The sequence below is a fragment of the Marmota marmota genome, unplaced genomic scaffold (assembly GCF_001458135.2).
Source record: "Marmota marmota marmota unplaced genomic scaffold, marMar, whole genome shotgun sequence".
In the NCBI taxonomy this organism is placed as follows: domain Eukaryota; kingdom Metazoa; phylum Chordata; class Mammalia; order Rodentia; family Sciuridae; genus Marmota; species Marmota marmota.
This window is the reverse complement of record NW_026000242.1, coordinates 25,695,457-25,723,189: the sequence shown is the minus strand read 5'-3', so window position 1 is coordinate 25,723,189 and position 27,733 is coordinate 25,695,457. Positions and strand designations below refer to the sequence as shown.

The window sequence follows — 27,733 nt, the reverse complement described above, 5'->3', positions numbered from 1 at the left end:
TATTCTGATAAAATCCATCTTGTGTTTCCTCGAAAACCAATCTTTTACACACTGATTTAATTCACGTAGGGAAAAAAATGATTTCAGATGATTTTTTACATACATAGGTCATTTTATTTATGTGGCTATTTTCTGAGAGAATGTATTAAGAAGAGTTGAAGAAAATGAAGTGAATTAAAATTTTTAATATATTTATTTTCATTGAATAATTATATGATTCAATGGATTTCTTCAAGTTTCCTAAAAAAATATAAATAAAAATTTAAAAACCTAGTTATTTTATGAGAGAACTAGGGTCTTTCTTTTTTTTTCCTTCTCTTAGATTGGCACGACCTACAAGAAAATACCCATTTATAGGTTTCAAATGCCGACATGTCTACATTTTTACATTTCCCCCTACCCCCTTATGCAAGTTTTAACATTTATTTGACAATTAAACCGTCTAATTTAGAATTTTGCTTGCCAATTTCAAATTCTTTCATGGCACAGATCTATGAATTAATCAGAACAAAGTAGAAACGTGCTAGCCACAGTGAAAGAATTTAGTTTAATTTTTCTTCTTGGCAGGAATACATGTTCAAGAACATTGTAAGTAGACAAAACATAAGCTGAAATTTTTTTTTTTGGAAAAGCTATTAAACTTTCCTCTACAGTGAACCAGTGATGCATCTAATATCTCAAATAGGATTCTATTGATTTGGAACCTGTTCTTATGCTATTTAGCATGTCTTCAAGGTAGATAATGAGTTGTAATTACTATTTCCTTTCAAAGGTCTGTGACAGGACAAGCTGCAGCATGGAGACTTCAGAATCTGTGTGCTATGCTCTATTTTCTTTACAACTCTTTGTACTCTATCCCATTTTCTTGGTCATTCATATTCAAAATTGCATTTCATAATAGGCAATAATATAGAGGTGAAAAAAAGAAATTCAAATAAAATAAAATTTTCCTTTTTTTACATATATTTTCGTCTAAACAACACTCTCATTTCAATGAAGTCTCCTCCTCTCCCTCCCTCCCTCCCTCTATCTCTCTCTCTCTCTCCAGAAGGAAGTAAAAGTAATTTTTAAAAGTAATTGGAAATTCACTGATGAGCTTAATGGGAATGATAGAGAATGTATAAGCTATCTCCATCAAGTACCACAGAATACAGACCATGGGGTTTGGACTAAACTATATCTGACCTAACTCCTGGCTACACATTCAGGAGGCACACACACAGTTTCATGAACCTGGGATACTCATGTAGTCTCTGTGAGTTTTGATTTCTGCTGAGAAATTGAGTTAATAGTACTTGATGATTAAGAGAATATAAGTAAAACACTTCATATCTGATACACAGTAAGAATTTAATAAATAGAAACTATGACTATCATCCAGGCAGGGAAATAAATGGGCTATTTCCTCCTTTTTAAGGCAAATGGGTACTAACCAAAATCTCTTCCATCTCATGAATGTTCAGAAGACAAAATGATTTGTGGTTTTCATTTTAGTGGTTCTCATTGGTCAAAGTCTCCCTAACTTCCAATAGAAAAGATAGGCATTAAGCAGATTGGACCCTATCCAACTGTTTGGGATTCACTTACACTCTATTGGAACAGTAAAGCTATCTTAGATCTTTTACTATAATCTTTTCAACTTTTTATCTTTTTGACTTATTCTTACAACAATCCTGTAAGAAGAAAGGGCAAAACTGAAAATATCCTTAGTAGTGTGATTGGGGGGCTGAGAAAATCCTTGTTGTTGTTACTGTTACTCAGCTGGGGATTGAACCCAGGAGCACTCAACCACTGAACCACATCCCCAGCCCTTTTCATTTTTTTATTTTGAGACAGGGTCTCACTAAGTTGCTTAGGGCCTCTCTAAATTACTGAGGCTGGCCTTAAACTTGTGATCCTCCTACTCAGCCTCCCAAGCCACTGGGATTATAGGCATGCAGCTAAACTATCTTTTACTTATTTATTTTGTGATGCAGATAATATTGCTTTAATTCCAATAAAATATATTCAAGTATGTCTACTTAGTATTGATATGTGGCATTTTATCAAACTTCTTCCCACATGTTTTCTGATTTAATATACAAAATAATTGAAACAAAATCTATAAAATTAAATAATATGAAAATAATGCCTTTGTAGTTCATAAGTGGTCAAATATATTTTCATATAGTTCATAGTCAAATATGGACAATTCCATATAGTTCAAACTGATATTCTCCAAATTTTATATAAAAAGCAGAGGAGGCCCATGAATCATCATGCAAGTTCATGCACGTAAGGAGTAGTAGATCTGTAACACAGTCTTTTGAATGTCAAGTTGACAACAATTTTCACTGCATTACAGCTGTCTTTAGTGATGATGAGTCTTTCTGAAAATGAAACAGAAAAGGCAACTGAAATGTATTTTCAGTGCATTCCATGCCTAGTTTTTCATCTTTGATCCACTGTAAAATTGCTCTTCTCAGTGATTCACTATCCACTTAGTTGCAGTTGTTAGAAATAGGTAAATATATGGAAATAACAATATCCTTTGGGAGCTTACATAATCACTCTGCCTAGTGTTTATCACCACCCTGAATGCAGATAAGCTCATATTCTTTAGATATGACTTTTGTAAAACTCTCCTCAATTTGGCTGGAGATACTCTGCATATCCCAGGACTCTCCTAGAGCAGCAGCAGACAATATTAGCTCAAGGGCAGAAAGGCTATGTGTGTCTTATTGAACTGTAACTCCATTGACTCAGGAGCCTGAGGCAGGTGTATCTCAAGCTGGTGGCCAGCCTCAGTGATTTATCAAGACTCTCCGTTACTTATTGAGACTGGTTTCAGAGATCTCAGTCTATGTACAGCCAGTTCTATTCCCTGGGGCTCCAGGTAAGGCTGAAAATCATGGTGGAAGAGTGTGGCAGAGGGAAGTAGCTCACATGATAATCAGAAAGCAGAGAGAGCTGAGCTAATCTTTTAAAATGACATAGGTCCACAGTCACCGGAATCTTCTGTATGTTTATGAATGTGTATATGGGTTGAGAGCCACTTAATTTTGGATTTTAAGGATGGGACTGTAGTTGAGAGATTGATGTGAAGAACAGGCATGGTATAAAAATAACTGAACCTGACTCTTGGTCATGGAGGAGAGGGCACAGAGTGGCCAATATGGCCATGCCTATATTATTCCACTTGAGGATTTATTTGTGGTAGATATGAGATGTAAGAATCAGTTCTTCACAGGGACATAGAAGTGGTTTCTCAGACTATGCTATAAGTAATGATTTAGATGGTGTGGGCAGAGTTAACAAGAACTCTTTCCCTTTTTGCATGAGAATCTGACCTTTGGTTAACTTCTTTGCTTGGTTTCCCTGGAAACAGATAAAGATGGTATGTGTCAACTGTGTTACTAAGCAACATTACATATGGTAGAAATCACCCCCCATTGGTAGAGTGCATCTGGACTGGGGGGAACTACAAGTGAACTGTAAATATCTAATGGGGGTGCCATACTTTAGACTTGCTGAATGCAGCAATTCTTATAACTAGCATGTTCCTGGAGAGAATCCTGCACACTGAAATCCAAAATTAAGTTGAGAGCCTTAATGCTTTGTGGTTTTATAAGAGTTATGAACTCCTGTGGAACATAAGTTTTTTAAACAAAGACCAGTCCAATGTGTATCTCATCATCTGGCACCTGAGCTTGCAGGGGTCAACTTGCAGAAGAATGCCTGATGCTGTCATGCAGGCAACCTATAGTCTCTAAACTATGTTCTTCTGAGTGGACTAATTTCAAGTGTGATGTGTTAGTCTTGAAATCTAAATATCTATTTGTCCCCATGAAATGCCTTTGATAAAATTTGTAGTTTGCTTTTGTGTCATGGTGATTTTGAGGGGGTAATATGTGAGGCATACCTTTCTGTGAAGGGATCTGAAAATAATGAGGTCTTTTGTAATGTTTTAGCAACACAAAAAATTCATTTATCTGTCCACCCATCCATCTATCCATCAATTCATCCATCCAGTCCTTATTTAGGATATACAATATGCCAAGGATTGTGCTTGAGAAAAAAAATTCAAGGACCTTTCTTTCAAACAGCCCTCATATCTTGTGGGAGGAAAATAGGTATTGTATTGATTATTAGTACTAATAGTAATATTAGTGACAATAATCAGCTGCTGTGTTAAGCACTTTACATTCATCATTTATTAGTGTTCTGGGAAGTACATATTATTATGTACATTTTATAGACTAAAAAATTGAGGCACAGAGAAGTTGCCTCAAAGTTACACTTCTGAATTCAGGCATCTGGATTCAGACAGTCCCATTCCAGATCTCAGGCCCTTAACTAGTGCAGTATGGACTGTGTTGTGCACCTTGGTAGGGGTTCACCTCAAGGGTTTCATGGGAAGTTTTCTATGAAGGCTCTCATGCCCCATTTCCCAGGTCCTACAATACCTAAGTGCCTACAAATCATACTTTGTTTGAATTAACAAGCAACTACAGGAAGCATCAGCAGAACCTGGGAAAGGTCATAAAAGAACCAAGGTTTGTCTAGATTTATTTGTGTCTCAGTTCTGTTTTCCCATTCTCCAGAGATGACTTGAGCTACTCTTTGCCCAACTTGAGCAGCTTCTTTTCCAGTTTTGAAAAGCCTGGCTCTAACTGGACAGAAGTAAACACTGGGGTTTTTATGTTTCCAGTGATTCCACTTTAGAAACAAGATTATGAGATGAAATAAAACAATACATGTAAAGTGGTCAGGACTGTGCCTGTCCTATGGCACCTATTAGACGTAGCTACTATTGTTTTTCCAGCCCATATTGCTTGCATACTGCCGAAAACTATCAGAAAGACATCTCAGTGGCTTTAGCAACTAGTGTTGTTTTCAATCACATATATTCTTTCTGTATCCATCAGGAATATTTGTCAAGCACTCATTGGGTGGGCTATGGAGATATCAGAGAAAATATGAGGAGTCATATCCATCAGGATACTTAGGACACACTTAGAAACACATACTAAGAAATCTTTCAGTACTTAAAGATCCTTACAAAGATGCAGCTACCACATGGGAATTGTCAGCTCTCTAATTCTTACTCCTCCAAGGAGGAGACAGTTTTGGTTACAGAGGAAATTAGCCATTGTTAATACTCAACAAACTATGTCCATATGGAAATAAGTCAGGGTGTGGGAATAAGTCTCCTCTTTGCCACACTCCAAAGTTTCAGATAATTTAACTGCTCCACTATGCTCTTTCCCAGTCTTTACTAAACATGGTCTTGACTAGTAGCCAAACTATCTTATTTCCAAACACTAGACAGAAGCAGAAACGTTAATGCTGGATTGTGATCCCTTCCTGTCCATCGAAGATTATTTGGCCTGATGTCATATTGTTATCTAGCGTCAAAACCACTTGGATCTTCTTTTTTTTCTGGGGTCTTAGAAAAATTTCCCACTTTGTAAGTTTCCTTTAATATTTGAAAGAATAAAGAAACTTCTAGTTTCAAAGGCGCTCTGGTCTCTGATACTTCTGTTATTTCTTTGGCTGGAGGTTCAATTGTGAAATATTGGGTTTCCTCACTTTTTTTTTTTTTTTTGCCTACAATGGGGTATTTTTATAAAGTCATAAAAATCTAAAGCAAACGCTCTCACAAGAAGGTTCCAGCTCAGGGGATGAGGCTTCCCTGGCCTGGGGGAGATGTGGGCTGGTGTGCTGGACTCCATGTAACACCCCACTCAGTTCACTCACCACACATTAACTGAGCAGGTACCATGCTAAGTTTTGTGAACAGCAAGTCCGTGAAAACAAGATATCTTCCCTTGAGGATCTCAAAGCCACTTACTGTTCATGTAACACAGAACACTTAAGAGTTAAAAAAAAAAAAAGGAACATTGAATCTCAAATATTCATAGAAGAAATGTTGACTACTTCCTCTTGCCTGGAGTCCTAAAATGTCTGACTGAGTGAAGAAAAACACCATCATCTGCCACCAGAGCCTGCTCAAATGAGAAATCTGTAGCAAAGTGATCTTGATTATCTCAGAAATCCCTGACAGAAATGGAAGCAATATAAATAAACATAAAAGAAAACAGAGGTGCTGTAACACAACTATAAATTGCTCCTCCCCGACCTTCTCCCAATCATCCAGGGCAAAAGAAGGAAGTTGGTCTTTGTGGCAGAGAATAGACCAGCAGCTGTTCTATATCCTGCCAAGGGGAGAGAGACTTATTATAAATAATAGCCAACAATATGTCCTTTGGGACTGGAGACTCAGCCAATTTGAGGGGAGGGGAGTCTGCTAAGAAGACGGAGGGCTAATGGGATAGGGAGATGGCCAACACAGCAAAGGATGAATTAGGAGAAAACCCTATCAAATTTTCCTGTGTACTTATGTTTCTATTACCTCATTAGAGTGATTATATAATGCTACTCCATTTATAAACTAAAAGAGAAATAAGGAGCAACGTTCTCATTAGCAGTGGCTGATACGAGACATTAACATACCAGTAAGTCATGTGGGCGAACAGTTAATATGTTTGGGCCCTCTTTCCTTTCTTTCTTCATCTGTTTGGTATTTTGTCTGCTCCTTCCCTCATTTATCCATCAATGTGTATTTTTAATTCAGAAATGGGGATGGAGCTGACAACTTGGTGCCTTCATTTTGAGAGCTCTTTGGGGAAGAAATTTATGGACTTTGTTTTACTGTTTTATATTCTAGTAAGATTTTTAAGAGGAACCATCTTATAGAAAATGCATGGATCTTTCAGAACTTCCTCTCTGCAAAATCCCCACAGGACATCCCAGCCAAATTCAAATTGAAGTTCTGAAATTTTTCATTTTGTAGGATTGCTTCTGCATATGGGAGAAATGGCATTCTTTGTGTCCAGAGACTCTTGCTTATCAACATCCTAATTCTAAGTTGTAACTTTAAATGAGTATATTTTGAGGGATGCTGTTTATGAATATACTTTTATTATCTTAATTTTTAAATAGCAACTAGGACAGTGAAATTCATCAAGTAATATCTAACAAATGAAGAAACAAGATCTCCAAAATATAAAGCAACCTGTTCAGAAAGGGAGAGGAAAAGCCAAGGCTGGGCTCAAGCATCAACAGAAGTCACATGGAACATGACCACAATATATAATTTCTTTCTTTTTTTTTAACAATATCATCTGCAGTGCTTTATTTCTTAACCTGAGTGTTGGGCATGAGAGTATTATTATTTTCCGTATTACTTCTTTTTTTTTAAAGAGAGAGTGAGAGAGGGAGAGAGACAGAGAGAGAATTTTTAATATTTATTTTTTAGTTATCGGCGGACACAACATATTTGTTTGTATGTGGTGCTGAGGATCGAACCCGGGCCGCACGCATGCCAGGTGAGCGCGCTACCGCTTGAGCCACATCCCCAGCCCCAATATATAATTTCTAAGGCAGCTTAAGGAGGGTCCACTTAATCCATGGATCTTCTAATGAGGAAGCAGTGTGGGACTGTAGGTGAGTGTTAAGTAGAGATGAATTCTGTCAAAAAGATCCCTCAGAGAAAGAATGAGCTGTTTAGTCTGTATTTATGCTTTACATATGGTTCTAATTTTATATACTTACCTTTATTCCTATGTAGCCCTGTTTCATCACTCTCTTTTAATTTTCTCTTGTATGACTTTTTATCTTGTATGACTTTTAATTTGGGGGGCTCCCAAGTTCATTCTTGCAAGATTACTGTTTCTCAGAAGATGAGCACTTATTTTGCATTTGTTCTCATAACTGCAAACTAAATGAAGAGTTTAGGTACCTAGGAAGGGATATCTTTATTCTAAGAAAAATAAATTTTAAATATTTACACTGTAGACAGTATGTTAGGGAGTTTGTAACTCTACCTGGAGCCTGGGGAATAGTGTATATTTAAATTAGTAACTAGTCCATTCATTAAGTTATTCTGTTCTCTGTGCTTTCTGTTCATATTAACTTTGGTGACAGTATCATAACTATCCAGCAGATGGCATCTGCTTCAAAACTCATAAATTCCATTTACATTTCAGGACAAATAGGATACTGATACATTGAAGCCTCTCTCAATTGAATTTTACATTTAATACCTAGAAAGGACTGATGGAAACACAATTAAGGGGAGACAACCAACTTCTCCTCTTCTGGTAAGAGTCATTCCTTCCTGTAGCCATGGGCATCGTGCAAACCTTGGAAAACCTCAGTAATTTGAAAGGAAAACACAATCAGAATTAAATCCAGAAGCTCTCTTTAAAAATTTATTACTTTAGTTATTTTCAGCACTAAACAGGAGCTGAATATTAGTGACAGATTCAGAAAAACAAAGCTAAATTTCAAATTTTCTCCTCTAAGGGAAAGGGAGGGGATGCTAGCTCCTCAAGAAGTAAAGAATAAATGAATACACAAAGATTTCTGGATAGTTACCACACAGAGCCTTTTTCCTCTTTACTTTGTATGAAGAGATGAGTGTGATTGAATGACTTCTAACGTTTAATGACACCTTTGCTCCAGTGCTTTGTAAAGCTCACACATGAATACACTGATCCATTTCCAGATGATCCTGGGGCCCCCATCCTTTTGTGTCAAGCACAAAGAAAAAGGAGAGAGAGGGAGAGACAGAGACAAAGAAGCAGCCCATGTAACCAAGCGCTGAACATGATTTAAACAACCAACTTAGTAAACATCAATCTTAGGATGTGTTATGTGAAATGGAGTCATACTCCAAAAGAAATGTTGGCTACATTTAAAAGATCACTTTGTCTAAAGAAAATGCCAAGTTGAATTTCCATGCAGTAAGTCATCTTTCTACAAGAAGCTGACAAGACAAAAGCAACAAAGTGAAAAGGTGAACAATAGCTCATTTGAAAAAACGTAACAGCATTATAATCTTTTTTTTTTTTTAAGGGTCTGGTTCCCTTGTTTTAGATTATTTGTCAAGGATCAATGTGGCTCTGAGAAGAGACTTGTGTCTCTTGCTGTGTTACTATGTGTAAATCACTTTTCCTCCCTGAACCTCAGTTTTCATCTATGTAATATAGGGGATTGACCCAAATGACTTTTGGGTTAACTTTCAGCATGAATTTGCTATGATGGGTGTCCCTGCAGCCACAGGGCAACCTCTTAACACTCATGCAAGTTGTAAGGACAGTTAGAACTTGAAGGGTTGCAGGGTCTGGCGCTAGTTTGTCAAAATGCAGCCATTGGAAAGGTATGCGATGCGGAAACATTTTAGAATCCTTGGAGTTACACTTCCTCCCTTAGGTTCCACAGCTATTTTCTGAGAAAAATAAAGAGAAGTCCAGCAATGGCAGTCAAAATCTTGGAGATGAATCTGTTTTGTTATTTTATCTTGAAAATAAATTGTATTTTGACCGTTTGATTCTTTATGTATGGCATTCATGTACACCCATGGATCTCCTTAAGTTTGGAATTTTAAAATGTCTGACATATCCTGCCTGGGTCACAGTTAATATACACAGTGGATTCTTCAGAAATGCAGAGCTTTAACAGTTGAAGCAGCTGAATACTGATTTACATGGAAAGCAGAAAGTGTACAGTACCAATAAAATATATCTTTGACATCTTGGCTTCCAGAGGAACACACTTTCTTTGTTCATTCACAAGTCTACTCTATTTCCACCTCAGATTTAATTATCTTCCCAGTTCTCATTTGCGTATGTGTAGGCTACCATTCACAATACGCCAAGCCCTACATGTGGGAGGCACAAATCTTTTCATTCAAAAAGAAAGAAAGAAAGAAGTGTAGACAAACCATTTTGTTTGTGCATAGTATGTGCTTTAGGTGAAGCCAAAATGATGCTAATAGAGTCCAAGAATACAAATGTCCTTGAAATAAAATATGCTGTTTGGTATATTGATACACATCTTTAGTTTAGACTTGCATTACATGCCAGATACATAAAAGACACTGATATTTTTCCCTATAAAATCATAGGTTGTTGGAATTGGGAAGGATTTCATAGAATCATCTAGCCCAACTTCCATAGTCTATATATGAGAGAATTGAAACCCCAGAGACATAAAGGATTTTCCCCAAATCACCCAAGTGGACAGTAGCAGAAATAGTACAGGAACTCAGTTTTTAAACTGACATACTAGAATTTTTATATGTCCATGATCATCATGGTTCTCAGCACCTTTGTATCCTTTGTTTCTTTTTCTTTCTCTCTCCCTCTCTCTCTCTAATTTTGTCTTTGAAGTCAGCTCTCCAAGAGCTATTTTTCTCCTGATTTAGAATTGACATCTTTGCATAGTCCTCTCCTTTGTCCTTTAAATTTTTCCTAAGTGCAACTTTAGCCAAAATAACTTCACTATCCATCCATCCATCTCTCCGACATCTGTCCATCCAACTATCCATTCATTATCATCCACTCAAATATCTCTCCATCTAAGAACTAATAACTTCTGAATGCTAGGTTCTGACTTACACCTGCTCAATAAAATAAAATGCCCCTATTCCTTAAAAAGCTCATGTTATGGTTGAGTTTGCTCCTGAATAATCTTTTTAAAAGTACTAGCTTTATATTTATTCTTTTTGTGGGTACCGGGGATTGAACTCAGGGGCACTTTACCACTGAACCATATCCCCAGCTCGTTTTTGTATTTTATTTAGAAACAGGGTCTCACTGTGTTGCTTAGTGCCTCACCATTGCTGAGGCTGGTTTTGAACTTGTGATCCTCCTGCCTCAGCCTCTTAAGCTGCTGTGATTACAGGCATGAGCCACTGCACCTGGCCTATATTTGTTCTTAACAACTATTTTTTAAAAAGATTCACATTATTACAACAAATGTTCCACTTTCCTTATTTTCTAAATACAGAAACACTTCATTTATTTGGTTTTGGCAAAGAATGAGGTGTTCCATATAAGTAAACTTTGCAGGCCACTGAAACCAAAACTTTTGAAATCTTCTTTAAAGTGTGTTTCATACTTCCCTGCCTTTGGAAATAAAAGACACCGAATATAATTAAGGTTTTTAAAACACATGACCAAGAGTGATCCTTTGGAACATCTTTTATCATACAGGACAGGAATACAGTCCTGAGTTTGATTTTTCACATCTCCTTTTATCAGGCACTTAACACTTTTTATGAAAGTTAAGTTTCCTTCCAGCAGTCCTTTCACAATCTCTCTTCTAATTTTTAGGGCAAGAAATCATATCAGTATATTCATTAAAAATTATGTCTTAAATCAGACTTAATATGACTTAAGTCAGTAAGGCTTTCAAGAAGAGTCTGAGGTACAGTATCCATGGCTGGCTTTAATGGGTAGATATGAGGACCAACATTCCATATTATTTTCTTCTGATTACTTCCAAACATAGGATGATAAAGGGAGGGCTGGGGATGCCACGCCTGCTGGGCAATCTGGGCAATGTTCTAGTCAGCCTCAGTCAACTGAGCCTTTCATTCTATCCCCAGAGCAGAAATCAATGACAGGGATGTTTTAGTCCAAGCAGTTTATTATAAACAAGTATTAGATTGCCTCTTTGAGGTATCCTGTTTAGGTTAAACCCAGTTCTCTGTATTTAACCTGCCAGAATTCATCTCCTGTCCCAGAGAGTTATAGTCCAACAATCCCAGCTTCACCTGATAGTGCAAACAACTGTCAAATCCCAAGCCACGACCTTCACGTAACAAGATTCCATGTATCCCTACAATGATTCGGAAAAGTGGATAATACTATCTCATTTTAAGGGAGGAACTTGACATACAGTTTAGGTCATTCACCTAGAGTAAGTCAGTAAGAAACTGTGAATCTTGGCTTAACTTCCTTTGTCACAGACTTCCCATACCCAAGTTGGCAACTTTGCTAAACTGTGACTAAAATAGAGAATGGAAATCCTTAAGCACTTCAAAGCTATGGCTGTTATAAGATGAAAGCTGCATGGTCATAGATGATTGGATAAAAAAATAAGGTTAAGAAAAAAATAGATTATTTTTAGCTCATCCCTTGTCCATTTGCAGATCTTGATTCAGATTTTTTAAGTTCCTACTTCCATGTTCTCTGTGTGTGTGCCTTATATATGAATCGTAACACTGAAGAAAGCAAAAAAGTTTTTATTATGTAATGAATTTATAATTTGATAAGACTTCCCTGCCTCATTTATTCCAAAAACATTTATTGGGAGATGTCTAAGGGCAGACATTCTCCTAGTAACCAAGGACTTAAAGATGGACAAAAAGTGGTCCTTGCACAAAGACAAATCTACATTAACACAGTTATCTGATGCTAAACAAAGGGACCAAAAACATACGTTGGAGAAAGAGCTTTTTAAATAAATGATACTGGGAAAACTGGAAATTCATACATAGTAGAATGAAATTGAACCCCCATCTCTCACCCTGCACAAAAGTCAACTCAAGGTAGATCAAAGACCTAGAAATTAGACCAGAATCCCTGCACCTGCTAGAACAAAATGTAGGCCCAACACTTTAACGTGTCAGCTCAGGAACTGACGTCCTCAATAAGACTCCTAAAGTGCAAGAAGTAACATCAGAAATCAATAAGTGGGATGGCATCAAATTAAAAAGCTTCTTCACAGCAAAGGAAACAGTGTGAAGAAAGAGCCTATAGAATGGGAGAAAATGTTTGCTATCTGCTCCTCAGGTAGGGCATCAATATCTAGGATATACAGAGAACTCAAAAAACTTAACACCAAAAATCAAACAACCCAATCAGCAAACAGCAAAAGAACTAAACAAACACTTCTCAAAAGAAGTACAAATTGTCAACAAATATATGAAAAGATGTTCAACATCTCTAGCAATTAGAGAAATGAAAATTGAAACTACACTGACATTTCATCTCACTCCAGTCAGAATGGCAACTCTTAAGAATACAAGTAACAATAAATGTTAGTGAGGTTGTGGGGGAAAAGGTGCACTCATATATTGCTGGTGGGACTGCAAATTATTGTAACCACTTGGGAATGCAGAATAGATATTCCTCAACAAACTAGGAATGAAACCACCCCAGCTATCCTACTCCTTGGTATATATCCAAAGGATTTAATATCAGCATACTACAGTGACACAGCCACATCAGTGTTTATAGCAGCACAATTCACAATAGCCAAACTATGGAGCCAACATATGTGTATGTGTGTATGTGTGTATGTGTATGTATGTATGTATGTACACACACACACACACACAGTGGAAATGAGCTATTACTGAGCCATAAAAAAGAATTACTTCATTACATTTACTGGTAAATGGGTGGGACTGGAGAGTATCTTGCTAATCCCCCCAAAAAATCGAAGGTCAAATGTTTTCTCTGATATGTGGAAGCTAATCCAAAATAAGGGGGAGATTAAAAAAAAAAGAAAAAGAAAGATCAGTACAGCAGACAAAGAGAAGGGAGGAGGGATGGGATAGGAAAAGAAAGTGGAATGAATCTGACCTAACTTTCCTACATACATATATGAATATACCACAGTGAATCTCATCGTCGTGTATATCCACAAGATATTAATTAAGAAAAAATTATAAGAAAATAGCAGAATGACCAGTAGATTAGAGGAAAGGGAGAAGGGGGAGGGAGGAGGGAAAGGAAAGGGGAAGTACTGGGGACTGAATTTGAGCAAATTATATTCCATGCTTTTATAGTTATGTTAAAATTAATCCTACCATTATGTATTACTAAAAAGAACCAATTAAAATTTTTTAAAAGGTGGTCCTTGTCTTTGAGCATCTGATAGTCCCAGGGAAGGGGCAGGGTTATAAACAAACAACTCTATCAGTGTGTTAAGTGCCAAAACAGAAATACACTGAAAGGTGCTAGAGGAGCATCACATTTAAGTGCTGAAGGAGAGGATGATTGATGAACTTGGTTTTGTGGATTGAATAAAACCAAGAAGGATGAGGAAGAGCACTTCACCAGAGGGAATAGCCCAGACAAAGGTATGAAGGAATGAAAGAGCCTCCCATGTTATATTCAGCAGGTGGAAGCCAAGAGCTGATGTGGTGAAGTGAGGTAAGAACTTTAAATGAAGTGTAAAATAGTTTTGTGTCTTATTCTATCGTAACAATGGCCATTTGTATAAATGCAATGACTAAATAAATATATGACTAAATTTCCAGGCACAGTTATAAGTAGACAAAATATGAAGTGGAAATACGTGGAAAAAGTTAGTAAACTTTACACTGCAATGAACCAATGATGCTTCTGATATACCAAATAGAATTCAAATGATCTGGAACCCATTCTTGTGCTTTGGAACAGGACTCCCTCCATTTATACATTTTTGTCCTAGTGTCTCTGAAAAGCGGATTTAGACTTTTCAGACCATATGTCCTGAATTTTTTTTTAAGGAAAATATCACTATTTAAATTATTGTCCAGTACAAAATCACTCACAAAACCATTTTATGACATTTCAACTAGAAACAATGCCCATGTAAAGACCTTTCATCTAAAGGAAGACACCTAATGAAAATAAAATAGGAATTTAAGTGAAAATCCCTTGGTCTTGAACCTCTTCCATAAGCACAATTGTGCTATAATTTGTTAAAGCTGGGGCCCTCTTTCTGAAGACCAAAGTGCTATGTTTGATGTTACTATGCCCTGGGAGAAAATTAGGACTCTTTGACAATAAAAATCTCCTTAAAATCACTGCTAAGCTTTAGTTTACTGGATGGTACTCTTGTGGCTAGGATCTAAAAAAAATTATTTATTTCAAAACAATGCAAAGCAGTAGCTCTATGGATAATACAACTGTGTTTACTAAAGAACATAATTTGTTTTTCATGAACCATAATAATAATAATAATAATAATAATAATAATAATAATAATAATAAAAACATTCTTCAGTGTCATGAAGGGAGAAATTGAGAAACTAGGAGGTCCAGTGATATGGGGGTTTGACAAGAAGCTGGACCTTAAATAAGTTCTCTTGTTGCCCCAAATTATTCCGGCTCTGAAGTATACTCAGATACACGGATGAAAGAAGCTGAAAGGAAGAGGCAACTGAGCCCCATGCATCTGGTGATTTTGAAACAATAAGTATTTGCTCTATAATTTCTTCTTAAGGAACTCATCTGAAGATTGGCTAATTGCAAGAAAATGTTCACCTAGAGATTCATTTAGAAAATCTCTAGATTCATTTTAAGCAGTGATAGCTATCTTTTGATTATAAGATGTTGTCTACTTGGATTATTCTTCCTTTCTGGATTTTCTGGATGAAGAAATGGTGCAATTTCAACAGTTAGGTGAAAGGCAGAAGTACACATGACAGAGAGCATCTGCAGGGACCTGAATACTGTTTTGAAATTAGCTCAAGGCAGGCAAACCATGCAAACCAGGTTCCTTTCTCTGAATGATGTCTTGGGGAGGAAAACATAAAGGTGGAAAATGAGTTTGAAAATATAAGTACAGTTCCCTTGCTAAGTACATCTGTTGTGCAGATAGAAAAACTGAAAACCATATTTGTTTCCTTGGCATATAGGTGTCTACCACCATCCCAGTTTTGACATCAGCAAGTCATGGCTTAAAGACTACAGGATGCACGTGTCCTATAAGATAAGACAATATCTTCCTAGATAAAAGGTATGAAAGTCTGCAATTCAAAATTAAAAAAAAAAAAGAAAAGAAAAAGAAAAAGTTCAGGTGAGAAATTGAGAATTTCCATTTCAAACAAAATTTTACTGGTTTCTTTCCTTTTTTTTCTTTTTTCTTCTTCCTTCCAATCTCCCCCTTCTTAATTTTTCTGTTAGAGTATCTCAAATTAACCTTATTTAACATAAATATGCCCCAAACATAGAAATGTAATACAAAGAAGAGAGTAACTCATTTCACCCTGTTTTTCTAGTAATTCTGAATGAGCAACAGCCTTCATTTCTTAGTTTCTCTGGTGTTCCTATCACTTAGAGCAGTGTGACCCTCATAAGTACACCCAGGAATGCTTTCTGATTGGCTAACCGATCACCCATGGTAACAATAACACTAACAGAAAGCAACACGCCTGAAGTGCGACCTGATGGGTTAGTTAACCTCAGGAAACAGAGGACTCTTCAAAGCAGCGTGGGACTCATTTACTGAAAACCTGCTCTGTTCCAAGTAAGGTGAATCAGATGATTAATGTGAATGCTCTGTTCAGCCTGGCACTTCACTGAGCACAAGCCTCATAACAAAATCAGAAACCATCACACTGTGAGAGAAAAGTTCCACTTTGGGCATTATGTGAAGGAAAGGTTTTATGTTTCTTATAAGATTTTCTGCTTTCATATTCTTTCTTTTCACAAATTTAATAAATAAAGATAAAATAATTAAAAAGTTAGGAGTTGAAGTAGGGCACTTCTCTTGCCTGGGTTTTTGTTACATAGAATGACCTAGAGGAAACAAATTTGCTACTACTGTAATGAGGCATTTATAATAAACGGCTGAACCTCCCACTGCCCAGACATTGGGCGACTTCATTGGTAATACCAGTGCGATGATGTAGTGTTTCCTGTAGTGTTTCAACTTTTCCTTAACCATGTAGACACTGCAGTGAAGCACAGGTAAAAAGTTCACAGTGGGAGGGGGTGCAGGGGAAGTGCTCTGCAAAGCTATAAGCTTACACAGGCATCCAGATGGAAATGACCTTGGAAGAACGCAGGCGGGTGGAACACATGGTAATAATTTGACATTCACAGAACATGGATTATAGGGGCTACCCTAGGGTGACAGAGCTTTCCCTCAAAGGGATTTTGAAATATGGAGTGATAGAAAGAAGGGAAATGTAGAATGCAGTTAACATAAATTGGGAATACTTTAAGAGTATGCCAGCTAATTTTCCTTCTTAAGAGTATCCAGGAAAGCAAGTGCCCTTCACTGTCACCCACTCTCTTCATCCTTGGAGTGGCTGTTTTAAAGACCTGTCTTGAAGGCCACTTCAACTTGGTGGATTTGTTCCCTTTTTATAAATCTCTCCTAGAATTTAGTACCTAAGAGCATATTTCATCCTTCTTTAACTGTGTACTTTTCTCAGTGACTGTTTCCTCCCCTTCAATTTCTCCCACCTTGAAATTGTAACTGGCTTGTGACAAGGACAGTGCCTTATTGTCTATTGTATTGAATCCAAATACGGTCCTGTTGCTTCCCACTAACTTTAGTATAAAACCCCCACAAGCCTCGTTACCATGAATTATACAAAGTTCACTACAATGGGGTTCCACTTTGAGCCTACTCCTCTATCGATTTTTCTGGTACTTCACTGATCCTACCTTTCCTAGCACATTTCTCTCTTTCACTTCTTGGCCTTTTGTGTGCTGTTGCCTTGCCTGGGACATGCTGTCTACCCATCTCTGCTCCCTGGTCTGTCTGTTGCTGACTTCCCTTAGGGCTCATAATCTTGTCCTTAACCTCCAGACAACATTATGCATCCCTGTATTTTCTATGCTTCCCATCTCATAACTCATTGTTATTATTATTTATTTGTTTGGAATCTCTTTTCTCAGCTAGACCACAAGTTCTGGGAAATCACTGTACCTATAGTTTTATTTGTTTGGAATCTCTTTTCCCAGCTAGACCACAAGTTCTGGGAAATCACTGTACCTATAGTGTCCGAAGAATGAAGTTTGGATGTATGGTTCTATTACGTGAGAACTCAGTAAGTTTCATTTTGGGTGTAAGTTTCATTTTGGGCTGGGTGCTAACCATGTACCAAAGAGCATGCTAACGACTTGCTGTATGTCATGCCACAAAATCATCACAATGATACCATTATTACCTGTAATAAGTATTATCACTCTGATTTATAGACAAGGAAACAAAAATCTTAGGTTGTTATTTGCCCAAATTACTTAAAATTCTAGAATCCAGATCAACACTGGTCACTCCAAAGCTTGTGGCTTTTTATGGAGCCACATTTTTTCTTAAATAGCTATATAACAAATGCTCATTGGAAAAAAAAAAAAAGTAAAACTTGTGAATATATTGGTTTCTCCTCGTTTATGAATCTCTGATTTTATTTGAGTTTCTGTGATTAAAACTAATCCTAATTCCAATACTATTCCTAATTCCAAAAAATGCCTCTAAACTCTATACCCAAATCCAGTCTCAATTTTTCCTTTTTTTTTTTTCCTGTTGATACAACATCTGCTGGACTGGAGGTCAACTAGGGGTCTGGGTTCTTCTCATTTGCTACCTGTAAGCTTAGAAGCAAGATGAGTTCGTTGTCTGTAATAAGCCAAGGGTAGCCAGATTATCTTCTACCTAAAGGTTCCAAGGTTCATGACTGGCTAGCTTTGGGATGCTGTTATATAGAATCTTCTAACACTATTTTCCTAAAGATGCGTGATTCAGAAGAGTGCTAGATTAGTATTAAGATTCCTAAGAATGACAATAATTACTCCATTATGAAAAATACAAAATCAGGTACAGCAGCTTAATATAAGTAACTTTTAACTAGCAGGATAATTCAGGAATGGACCATCTGAGTTCCTGGACAGATGGAGGGGCCCATAAACTGGGTGACCATTGATCAAATCTACTCTAGAAAATAATTTGTATCAGGATCAATTCTACTCTAAAAAGTGTAGATTAGACAAGATAATTTCTAATTTTCCTTCAAATCTAATGGGAGGAAACATTTGATGAAATGTAAATTATTCTGGTGGCTTGTTTGAATGTTAAAAATAGTTGCATAGAAAGAGAAAACAATCTTGTGACTCAAAATGCATCTAAGTCAAGTCCTTTCTTTTGTTATAGCCATGTATTGGTAAATTTCTAGCTTTATTAGGTTCAGTTTCCTTTTTCATACATAATAATGAAATTCAATATCATATTGATGAAAAAATTTGTTCAGATTGTATAATATAATTATTAACTGCATGATTTTGTGCAAGTAATTAACCTCCATGCACTTCCATGTGTTGTAACATGTGGAAGATAATAGTAACTTCCTAAAAAAATTGTTGTAAAGATTAAATGAATTAGCAATGTAAAGTATTGGAACGGTGTTCAGCACAGCATAAATCTTCACTTGGTTTTAATCATTATTGTTATTATAATCCTAAAAACAGCTTTTTTCACTTTTCATCCAGAAGTTTCATATATTGTACACTTAATCACAGTTTGTCATTTTACTTGAATTCCAAATGTAGAATAAAAGCTGAAAGTCTAGAAATGATTAGAATTCATGCCTTAAATCAAGAAGCCAACATCTCAACAAGGGACTGTATTCTTAAGAAATCAGAAGGAATGTTTTGTGTCAAAGTGGACAGGAAATAGCTTATTTCTACAACCTAAAGAATCTGATTTTTTTAAATGATTTGAAAAAATGTTCTGAATACATGCCTGACAGATTTAAAAATGCTTAATCACATTAAAAAATGCTCCATGAAAAGTTACCAAGAACATTGCCCTGGTTTTATCAAATATTTATTCCAAAGCCAAGATAAAGAAATAGATGTTCTTGCAATGTACCCAGGACAGCAATTGATACTAGTTCTCATGCACAGCAGGGCAAAGTATGTGGGTTAAAAAAAAAACAAAACAAAAAAACAACTCTTCTGAATCCAGCCTTATATACAGTACTCTGTGTCTCTGTGTCTCTCTCTCACACCCACACACATACATGCACATGCGCACACAAAAGAAAGAAGATGAGCAAAGATACTTAGGTCAGCTGTTTGCTTCCTAAAGTTCCTTGGGTGACAGTGCAAACTCCAGTAAGAAAAATCATGATTCATTCCATAACTCTCTAGTATCCATATAAAGGATGATCCCCTGGTTCTGGGGAGTTGCCACTGGCTGTGAACTTTTTATGTGCCAAAAACTGTGGTAAGTGCTTAACATAAAAGGTATCACTTAATCCTTATAATAATCACATGTGGTAGATATTATTCTCATTTTATGGATGATGAGACATGGGGAATTTAGACACTTTGATGACAGTCATGCAGCTAGAAACTGACAAAGCCAGGATTTGAACCAAAGTCTGTCTGACTACAGAGCTGATGTTTTTAGTTTCTGCTGGGTGCTGCCTTGCCCTGGGAGACACCAAGGGCAGAGCTGGCTGCCTGCCTTTGTATTTAGCACAGGCACAATCTAGAAATTGGTTGTTGGCTCTTTAATCACCCAGACTCCTAGTTCCGCTTTCCTTTCCCTCCCCAAACTCTTTCAAAAGAAGATTGAAAATTCACTCAAAGAAAAGTGTCAGTGACTAGTAATTACCTAATTTTCCTTCTCACAGAGCTGGAGCTCTATAAGCAGCAAAACTGGTGGTTCTTCTTCAGAAATCTCATTCCCAGAGAGCAGGAAGGGCAACTTACTTTGATTTTGCCCAAGACTGGCTCTTCCTGGCACTGCCCAAATCTTGCTGTTGGGACATCATTTTTGCAGGAGCCTCACGTGACAGTGACAACAGGTGTGTAACTAGTGTCATTGTGTGTTGAATGATTCACTGGGGCTGGCACACACTGAGGCTCTGAGGGCACAAGGCAGAGCTCATCTTTGTCAAGGGAAGGACTCCTGAAGGGGCATGGGATCCACATCTTCATCTGCAGAGAATTTTCTTCCCAATCCTTGGAGTACTAAGTAACCTCAGCTACATTGTGGCCCAGGGTAGGATCAGGGAAACAGGAGGAGAACACAATTTTATGGATGGTCTGGACAAGATATATTTTACTTAGCCTTAAGCTACCTATCTTTAGATACAACACATGAATGATGTTACCTTGGATAAACAGTTGACCTGAAGTGAAACCTGTCACTGGCACTTACACAAGGAACAAGATGGAAAGTCTTTTTTTTTTTTTTTTAATTCAACAATGATTCAGCATTTACTATGTGCCATATGCAGTTTGAGGTGCTGAGAATACAGCAGTAAATGAAGCTAAGAAGGTATCTGCTCTCATGATTCTTAAATTCTAGCATGGGCAGACAGGATAAACAAAAACATAGGAAAACTAAATGGTATCCCAAAGGTGGTAAGAGCTATGAAGAACTAGCCCAGATAAAAGGAGATAAAGGGAAACTGAGGGAATTGGAATAGTAAAGACTCTGAGGTGGACAAGTACTTGGTGCACTCTGAGAAGGCAATTGTGGCTGGAGGACAGAAACAGGGAGCACAGTGGACGCTTTGATAGGGGTAGTGTGTGTGTGTGTGTGTGTGTGTGTGCGCACGTGCATGCTTGTTCAGGTTATCTTGTAAGCAGATCTTGTAGGGGCTAATGACTACTTTGCCCTGCACATGTTGAGAAGGGAAACCAGATCTTGTAGGGGCTAATGACTACTTTGCCCTGCACATGTTGAAAGGATTCTGAACAGGGCAGAGACATGACCGGACACAGGGCCATTCTTCCCAGAGTTCCTTGTGGCACACCACAAACATCTAACTTGTCTTTCCAAACAAGCACACCGTCCTTGCCCTTCAGAACTCTGTCCTCCACTGGTAAGCTTCCATTTGCATACATTTTTCTCAAGCCATAGCATCTCCAGAATCAATGCTCGTCTGTCTAGTATAGCCTGACACTATTTTAAAAACAACTCTTCAAGACACGGACTGCCCTTCAAAAATGCCTTCTTCCACACAACAGAGCATGCATTTAGAGTACTAACAAGGGGCCATTTTTATTGGAGTAAATGTGTTCCTTGCAGCCAACATCAGAGTCCTGTAACAGTAATGTTTCTATTTCAGAAAGTAAGTCTATTATGTCAGCAACAACCCTTTAAGACACAAAGTTATCACATGATCCCCTTTCTCCGTGCAGCATCAGTAGGGATTCAATCAATGAAACACTTCTGGAAATTATATCCCATTTGGGTTTTTTAAAAAAGTTATTTTTAAGATCTGTTATTGGTAAATAAAATTTAGAATAGCAAAATTGCTTCAAAGATTTGTTATGAGGCTTTAAGGAAATGATTATTTATTGGGGTCTATTGAGTTCTTTGAATTTGATATTTCATGCTAATATGGATGCTGGATAGAAGAATGCATATCCACCACAGCCTCTAGTCTTAGTTTTCATTTCAAATCCCTATTACTTATACATTCCCAAAGAACAACTTCAAATACCATATTTTGCAAGCTTGTGGTTTTAAGTTGCTGATTTAAAGGTCTTCTTGACCCTTGTACAGAATTTTAACATTTTTTCCTTCTTTGTTGGCCTGAGGGTGATGACGGAATCAAACATGCTTATAAATAGTGCCAAATAAATTGAAAATTCTCTCCTAGGAAAGAAGCAGTTTTATGAAGAAAATACCTGCCGAAGTTAGTTTTTTTTTTTTTTAATCTCTCACCCACTGACATTTCTGGTTTGACAAGTTTTCTTCTTAATGTAGTTAAATGTCAACAAAAGTGTTACTGCTTAATTATCTGAGTATCCTGAGTCATAACAATAATGCATATATCATTTCACTTAGGAAAGGTTTTGTTCTTAATTACATTAGCTGTTTTTACAAGAATCCTTACTCAGCCATTGGAAGGAAGATAATTTTCTCCCTGATGATTTTTCTTGACTACAATAATTTATGTGGGCTGATTTTCTTTTACATTACATAAGAAAGTTTGACTTTTCAAAGATGGAGGTAAAGCAAATTTGTGAACATCGCCCTCTCTCGGTACTTCCCCCAGGACAGTCATTCTCAACTCTGATATAGTGTAGAATTTTCTGGGGAAGCTTTTAAAAACAGAGAGCAAAGGATAGATGACCCAGTGCCAATCTGAAGAAATGCTGATTTAGTTGGTCATAGGTGGGCTTGGGCATTTTTTAAAAATATGCATTTTTAGTTTGTGAGGTATAGATCAAAAAGAAGAAATATTTCTTATTTTTCTTCCACTCATTCTCTCCCTCCCTCCTCTTTCTTTCCTTCCTTCTTTCTTTCATGAAGTGACTAATTATCTGAAGCATTTCTATTTTTTAATTGAAATAAGCAAGGAAAATTCCAGGTAAATAATACTATCACTTTAGATGATAAAACTGTGTTAAAGACAAAAATGATAACATAGCCATGATCCTTGATTAATTCAGATTTTCAAATTCATTTCGCAACCACAGGATACACACAGCTGTGAGTTCAGTGAAGGGAACAGACACATCTCATTTTAACCTCAGGGTACTGATTACAGTGATCTTTGACTCTTCTCTGCTGTTTACCTCTGTCTTCACTGATTAATTTGTTGTAATTTGTATACTGCATCTCTTGTGTAGCTGAAAATCAAATAAACCTGCCAGATAGAAATAGGTAAACCTTCCCTCTAGGCATTTATAGGAAGACTACGGGGTGTCTAGTGGAAGAAGGTGGGTAGAGGCTTGAACTGTATTCCTAATTAATATTTGGTTCCTCAGACATATATACAGAATAGGAGAAGAATCAGATGGAAACAAAGTTGTCAGGAGGAACTGGAGCTTCCTGAGGAGAAAAATAAAATTCTTTGCTGGGACTGGGGCTGCAGTTTAGTGATACAGATCTTACTTAGCATGCAGTAGGCCCCGGGTTTGATCCAGAGTCTCTCTCTCTCTCTCTCTCTCTCTCTCTCTCTCACACACACACACACACACACACACACACACANGTATTTTTTGAAATGAACCAATTTCAGTCCCTTCCACTGCCATACACACACACACACACACACACACACAGACACACACACACATACACACACACAGAGGTGGTGGTGGGGTGGCTGGGAGAACAACAACAAAACTTTATGAAGAATTTTAGGGTCTAGATAAACAGGGTGGCCAGCAATAAGACCAGTGGGGCAGAGGGGGATGGTTTTACCAGCATGGCAATTGGTACTTGAAAGTGTCCTGAATCAGCTATTTGGCTCATGACCTGGGCAAGGAAAGAGCTGTATGGAAAGAGAAAGATGTCATGCTTAAGTTGTAATTACTCTGGGATTTACAGCCTGTGGAGATGTGTGGCTTCAGCCAGTAATGATCAGGGGAACCTGCACCAGAGCCTGAAGTGGTAGCTAGTTGTTTTTTCTTATTCAGGAAAGCATTTCAAATGTTTATTTTGGACTCCCAAATACCTACTGTGTGGAGGGCTAGGAGTAACTATGCACAGGATAGGAATTCTCAAGGGAAGAAGCGGGATGGGAGGGTTGCCATCTATGAGATTTTGGTTTTGATGTTAGGTGACCTCATTTGTACTGATGGCCTGAAGAGACTTATACACCAGATTTTATGCCACCCTTTTAATTCCCTAGTCACCAAATCTTATTTGTATTCCTCCAAAAGCCCTGCTCTATTTTTGTTCTTCAATCCCTCTTGCACATGCCTAATATACAAAGATATAATAAAGAGGCCAACATGACACTGCCCATTTTGAAGATTGGCTATCTTCCTGGACATCAGACTAGTCACAGTCACAGAAAAATCACCCCTTGAAGAAACTGTCTTTAATTTCATTAGCAGATCCTTAGGGAGGAGTCTCCCTTCATTTATCTTGTCTGTTGGACCAACTATGCCACAAATACTCAAACTGTATACTGCATTAAAAAAATAAAGAAAGCCAAGTTAGGTGTGGTGTATGATTGTGTGGGACAGAGATGCATGATCTATTCAACTTTGAAATAATTTTAAAAACAACAAAACAGAACATTTCAGTTAGCTACAGAATTCCTCTGACTCTTCACTGGGTTTCACTGTGTCCAATTTGCAGTGTTCTTGTCTAGCCTACTTGCCCAGGAGAGTTCTTAATACAAGGTTAGGGTCACATTTCTGTGTAGCTGAAACTTTTCAGGGTGGGGCCTGTGGCACAAACCTATAATCCAAGGTACTCAGGAGACTGAGGGAGGAGGATCACTTGGGCAACTTAATGACATCCTGTCTCAAAATAAAATACAAAAGTTTTGGGATTTAGGTCAGTAGTAGAGTCTTGCTTAGCATGGATAAGGCCCTGGATTCAATACCCAGTACTGAAAAAGAAAGAATCTTGACTGCTTCTAGAACAGTGGAGCATTACACGCTTCTTCCATAGTCTAATTTGTATACTTACTGATACTCAAAGTCTGAAGATTCACTGTGCGTGCAAATGGGTTCAGCACTGATCACGGTTATAATCGGGGCTCTTACAAGTGAATGCACTGAGAGAAGCCACTGGATTTCTCTCACATGTGTAAAAAAGGGAGTGATGATTTTACTAGAAACATCTCCCAGATTCATACCACCTCTGAAATTCTGAGCCTAAGTTTGAACATTTGCATGCTTTAAATAAATTAAGCTCTTTTTGCCTCAAGATCCAGGGTTGTATGCAGTGAGGAAGAGGAAGAAGGAATCCAACTCTCCTCAATTTGAAAGAGGTGGCCCTCAAGGACAGGAATATTTTCTATAAGACCTGCCTCATTGTAAAAACACATTTACTAAAAAATGAGCTCTGAACAGGACCAGAGATCCAATCTCATGCCAAAGTGACTGTGTGTTTAAAGCTACGGTGCCAAAGTCGGCCTCTTACCCTGCATAGCCAAAGGAAACAAAAAGGCAAATCCACAAGTCTCCTAACGTGATAAACTCCATTTGTCACCCTCTCACATGTGTCTCCAAGACTAAACTTGTCTCTTAGTGGCTCCATTTCAGTTAAGCACTTTTAGACCTCAGTCCAAACCCCTTCTCTTCAGATTTGGCTCAAAATATTGATAACCATAAATTTCCATATTTATATTTCCAATCTGTGAGGAATTAAAAAAACTATTATAGAAACCAAGTACAATTTTAGGGAACAGACTGTGTATTTAATTCACACAATGAAACTCGGGCTGAAGTATTAATACTGTAACAACACTGAATAACTTAATTGATTTTTATTGCATTCTTTGTGCTGTACATCTTTTCCTTCAGTGTTTTGTGAAAAATCATCAATTAAGCCTTGCGAAAAGGTTTTCGTTTTGTTTTTATGTTCTCCTGTCCCTTTGACATCTCCTCCATTTCCTTCTATTTGATTTCCTTGTTGTTAGGTTCACATGTAATGAGCAGAGTCATCCTAACTGAAAACAATGACAATGTAATGGTGCGAAGCAGGTGTACAGTCTTCGGGCAGTAGGATGTGGTTGGCACTGTCTTCCACATTCTACTTAGCCAAGTGCTGCAAAATGTTAATGCCTCCTTTATAGCAAAGTAGAAAGTGACATATCTCTGGGTGAGTATTTATTTTCTTACTTACTTATCTGGTAAATTCCAGTATTAAGTTCAGAATAGTGCGGGTAGAAGGAACATGCAGATTGTCTGGTCTAATGCTGTTCTGTAGACCTGTATTCATTACCAAGAACTGAGAAAAATGAGGTTCACACAATCAATTTACCAAATAGGTAAATGTGTCCACTGTCAAGAACCATTACTTACTGCACTCTGAGGTTACATTGCTCTTTCCCTTTTGTGTGTGTGTGGCACCGGGGGAGCTTTACCACTGAGCTACATCCCCAGCTTCTTCAAAAATGAAATTGTATTTGAGACAGGGTCCTGCCAAGTTTGGCCTCAAACTTGCTATTCTCCTGCCTCATCTCCCCAGTAGCTGGGATTATAGGCAGGCACCACTCTGCCTGGCTGTTCTCAAGTTTTTAAATGCTAAAATGGGAAAGATAATAATTGTAGGCAGTAGTTGTTTTGATTTTTAATGGCTTTACATAGAAAAATGAAATATAGCAAAGTTATGTTGTCTCTCCTATTATTTAACATAAATAGAAAAGTGTGGAAAAACATGAATCTGATCTAATCACCTATATCATTGTATATTTAGGAAAACCGAGGCAGAATCTGCTTACAAGGGTCACCCAGCTTGTCAATGGCACTGAAGTCATGTGGCTGTAGTTAAGCTTAGATTCTCAAAATAACAGTAGTGTATGAAGGACGGGACATGCTATACGACCCAATTCTAAGAGTCATCAGAAACTATTATCATACTGTTTTCTGTTTACAAAACTCTTATTCGCAATTGTTTTCGTCACATGAGGGTCCAGTTGACATTTGCAAACTGTAATTTCTCTCTCCAAAAGCAACAAAAAGCAAGGAAAATGATATTCAAAGATATACCTCTTCATCAACTCTGTCCTTGGAGAGGTCAAGGTGGAAGAAAGATTCCTGGTCTGTCCAATTCTTGTGCAGATTACAGTGCTGACTTCAAGGCCACCTGAAGTCATTTCCCTTTGCAACCACATTTGGGATCTATATTTCTTTCCACAAAAAGCAGGGAGAGAGTCATTGTATGCTGTGAGAGGAATAGCAGGAGTACAATCAACTGTCCTGATACAAAAAAAAAAAAATTCAAATTTTTGTGGCACTGGAATAAAATCTAGACTCCTGTGTCTGAGATTTCAAGTTATCTTTTTAAATGGCTGTCTCTAACTGAGTCAGCAAACCCTTAGGGAAGAGCTCTCACTTCCTTTCTGCTTTCTTTTATGCCAAGCACACCAAGAGTGTTCAATAAATAATGCTATAAGGAGTATAGGAGCCAAGGAGTGGGCGTAGCATATTTTACTTTTAATTGTTCCTCTGGAAAAAAAAAAGAATTAATTGGCAGAGTGGCAAAAGGAGTAAGCAAAAAAAAAGAAACATACCCAGAAACTTGAGCATGATTCTTAATTTCACTCTGTACTACAAAGCCGATCATGCATTAGCTTTCAGTTCTGAAGTTTAGAGATTGAATGTTAGTTACCACATAGCTAATAGATTTCTCAGAGAAGATGTTGATGATAGTTTCTGTTTTCAGCCTGATATATTATTCCCCAGGTGAAACCATTTTTTATTAGTATTGATGTGTGTCCTACCCAGGTAGCAAATTTGAA

The 27,733-nt window shown here is 37.4% G+C and overlaps 1 protein-coding gene and 1 long non-coding RNA gene across 2 annotated transcripts in view; one reads left to right on the top strand and one right to left on the bottom strand.

Annotated features, from left to right (window-relative positions):
• The window catches only part of Maml2 (mastermind like transcriptional coactivator 2), a 326,229-nt gene that overhangs the window by 56,524 nt on the left and 241,972 nt on the right, over positions 1-27,733 (bottom strand). The window lies entirely within an intron of this gene.
• Positions 5,665-9,401, top strand: LOC125613933. Its single transcript, XR_007344528.1, has 3 exons — positions 5,665-6,497; positions 8,031-8,144; positions 8,552-9,401. It is a non-coding gene; the product is annotated as an uncharacterized LOC125613933 (long non-coding RNA).